The sequence below is a fragment of the Arachis hypogaea genome, chromosome 19, assembly GCF_003086295.3.
Source record: "Arachis hypogaea cultivar Tifrunner chromosome 19, arahy.Tifrunner.gnm2.J5K5, whole genome shotgun sequence".
NCBI classification, from domain to species: domain Eukaryota; kingdom Viridiplantae; phylum Streptophyta; class Magnoliopsida; order Fabales; family Fabaceae; genus Arachis; species Arachis hypogaea.
In genome coordinates, this window is record NC_092054.1 from 52,218,530 (window position 1) to 52,222,108 (window position 3,579).

General features: G+C 42.8%; 1 non-coding gene across 1 annotated transcript; it reads right to left on the reverse strand.

The window, feature by feature from the left end:
- Nucleotides 1–553: 553 nt before the first annotated feature.
- LOC112781542 (small nucleolar RNA R71) lies at nt 554–661 on the reverse strand. Its single transcript, XR_003192315.1, has one exon. It is a non-coding gene; the product is annotated as a small nucleolar RNA R71 (small nucleolar RNA).
- Nucleotides 662–3,579: the final 2,918 nt, after the last annotated feature.

Consider the following 3,579-nt stretch of genomic DNA (forward strand, 5'->3'; position numbering starts at 1 on the left):
GTGCCCTCTTCTTTGTCATATGAGCAGGAGCAAGGACAAGAATATTCTTGTTGAAGCAGATCCGGAACCTGAAAGAACTCTGAAGAGAAAATTAAGAGAAGCTAAATTACAACAATCCAGAGATAACCTTTCAGAAATTTTTGAACAGGAAGAGGAGATGGTAGCCAAAAATAATAATAATGCAAGGAGGATGCTTGGTGACTTTACTGCACCTAATTCCAATTTACATGGAAGAAGCATCTCCATTCCTACCATTGGAGCAAACAACTTTGAGCTGAAACCTCAATTAGTTTCTCTGATGCAGCAGAACTGCAAGTTTCATGGACTTCCATCTGAAGATCCTTTTCAGTTCTTAACTGAATTCTTGCAGATCTGTGATACTGTTAAGACTAATGGAGTAGATCCTGAAGTTTACAGGCTCATGCTTTTTCCATTTGCTGTAAGAGACAGAGCTAGAATATGGTTGGACTCTCAACCTAAAGATAGCCTGAACTCTTGGGATAATCTGGTCAAGGCTTTCCTAGCCAAGTTCTTTCCTCCTCAAAAGCTGAGCAAGCTTAGAGTGGATGTTCAAACCTTCAGACAGAAAGAAGGTGAATCCCTCTGTGAAGCTTGGGAGAGATACAAAGGACTGACCAAAAAGTGCCCTTCTGACATGCTTTCAGAATGGACCATTCTGGATATATTCTATGATGGTCTGTCTGAGTTATCTAAGATGTCATTGGACACTTCTGCAGGTGGATCCATTCACCTGAAGAAAACGCCTGCAGAAGCTCAAGAACTCATTGACATGGTTGCAAATAACCAGTTCATGTACACTTCTGAAAGGAATCCTGTGAATAATGGGATGCCTATGAAGAAGGGAGTTCTTGAGATTGATACTCTGAATGCCATATTGGCTCAGAATAAAATATTGACTCAGCAAGTCAATATGATTTCTCAGAGTCTGAATGGAATGCAAGTTACATCCAACAGTACTCAAGAGGCTTCTTATGAAGAAGAAGCTTATGATCCTGAGAACCCTGCAATAGCAGAGGTAAATTACTTAGGTGAACCTTATGGAAACACCTATAACTCATCATGGAGAAATCATCCAAATTTCTTATGGAAGGATTAAAAGCCTCAACAAGGCTTTAATAATGGTGGAAGAAACAGGTTTAACAATAATAAACCTTTTCCATCATCCACTCAGCAACAGACAGAGAACTCTGAACAAAATACTTCTAATTTAGCAAACTTAGTCTCTGATCTATCTAAAGCCACTGTAAGTTTCATGAATGAAACAAGGTCTTCCATTAGAAATCTGGAAGCACAAGTGGGCCAGCTGAGTAAAAGGATCACTGAAATCCCTCCTAGTACTCTCCCAAGCAATACAGAAGAGAATCCAAAAGGAGAGTGCAAGGCCATTGACATAAGCACCATGGCCGAACCTGTAAGGGAAGGAGAGGACGTGAATCCCAAGGAGGAAGACCTCCTGGGACGTCCAGTGATCAATAAGGAGCTTCCCTCTGAGGAACCAAAGGACTCTGAGGCTCATCTAGAGACCATAGAGATCCCATTAAACCTCCTTATGCCATTCATGAGCTCTGATGAGTATTCCTCTTCTAAAGAGAATGAGGATGTTACTGAAGAGCAAACTGCCAAGTTTCTTGGTGCAATCCTGAAGCTAAATGCCAAATTATTTGGCATTGATACTTGGGAAGTTGAACCTCCCTTGTTCATCAATGAACTAAGTGATCTGGATCAACTGACATTGCCTCAGAAGAGACAGGATCCTGGAAAGTTCATAATACCTTGTACCATAGGCACCATGATCTTTAAGGCTCTGTGTGACCTTGGTTTAGGAATAAACCTCATGCCCCTCTCTGTAATAGAGAAACTGGGAATTTATGGGGTGCAATCTGCTAAAATCTCATTAGAGATGGCAGACAATTCAAGAAAACAGGCATATGGACAAGTAGAGGACGTGTTAGTAAAGGTTGAAGGCCTTTACATCCCTGCTGATTTCATAGTCCTGGATACTGGAAAGGAATAGGATGAATCCATCATCCTAGGAAGACCTTTCCTGGCCACAGCAAGAGCTGTGATTGATGTTGACAGAGGTGAAATAGTCCTTCAATGGAATGAGGACTCCCTTGTGTTTAAAACTCAAGGATCTCCCTCTGCAACCATGGAGAGGAAGCAGAAAAAGCTTCTCTCAAAGCAGAGTCAACCCAAGCCCCCACAGTCAAACTCTAAGTTTGGTGTTAGGAGGCCACAACCAAACTCTAAGTTTGGTGTTGAACTCCCATATCCAAACTCTAAGTTTGGTGTTGGAGAGTTTCAACAATGCTCTGCACATCTATGAGGCTCCATGAGAGCCCACTGGCAAGCTATTGACATTAAAGAAGCGCTTGTTGGGAGGCAACCCAATTTTTATTTATCTAACTATATTTTTCTTAGTTATATGTCTTTGTAGGTTCATGATCATGTGGAGTCACAAAATAAATATAAAAATTGAAAACGGAATCAAAAACAGCAGAAAAAAAATCACACCCTGGAGGAGCATCTGTCTGGCGTTCAGCGCCAGAACAGAGCATGGTTCTGGCGCTGAACGCCCAAAATGGGCAGCTTCTGGGCGCTGAACGCCAGAACAGGCATGGTTCTGGCGTTCAACGCCAGAAATGGCACACAAATGGGCATTGAACGCCCAAAATGGCCACCAACCTGGCGTTGAACGCCCAGAGTTGGGTGCAAAGGCATTTTTGCATGCCTAATGGGTGCAGGGATGTAAATCCTTGAACACCTCAGGATCTGTGGACCCCACAGGATCCCCACCTACCTCCACTTACTTCTTCTCACCACTCTCTTTCACACAACCCCATAAACACTCTTCCCCAAAAACCCTTCACCAATCACCTCAATCTCTCTTCCCCATCACCTCTTCACCACTCACATCCATCCACTCTTCCCCATAAACCTACCTCATAAACCCCACCTACCTTCAAAATTCAAAACCTTTCCCCCCTCCCTTCCCTATATAAATCCCTCCATTCTTCATCAAATTCACACAACACACCCCTCTACACCCTTCTTGGCCGAAACACTTCCCACTCTCCCTCTCCTCCATTTCTTCTTCTTCTTCATCTATTCTTTCTTTTATTGCTCGAGGGCGAGCAAAATTCTAAGTTTGGTGTGGTAAAAGCATAAGCTTTTTGTTTTTCCATTACCATTGATGGCACCTAAGACCGGAGAATCCTCTAGAAAGGGGAAAGGGAAGACAAAAGCTTCCACATCCGAGTCATGGGAGATGGAAAGATTCATCTCCAAAGCCCATCAGACCACTTCTATGATGTTGTGGCCAAGAAGAAGGTGATCCCTGAGGTCCCTTTCAAACTCAAAAGAAATGAGTATCCGGAGATCCGACATGAAATTCAAAGAAGAGGTTGGGAAGTTCTAACAAATCCCATCCAACAAGTCGGCATCCTAATGGTTCAAGAGTTCTATGCTAATGCATGGATCACCAAGAACCATGATCAAAGTAAGAACCCGGATCCAAAGAACTATGTTACAATGGTTCGGGGGAAATACTTGGATTTT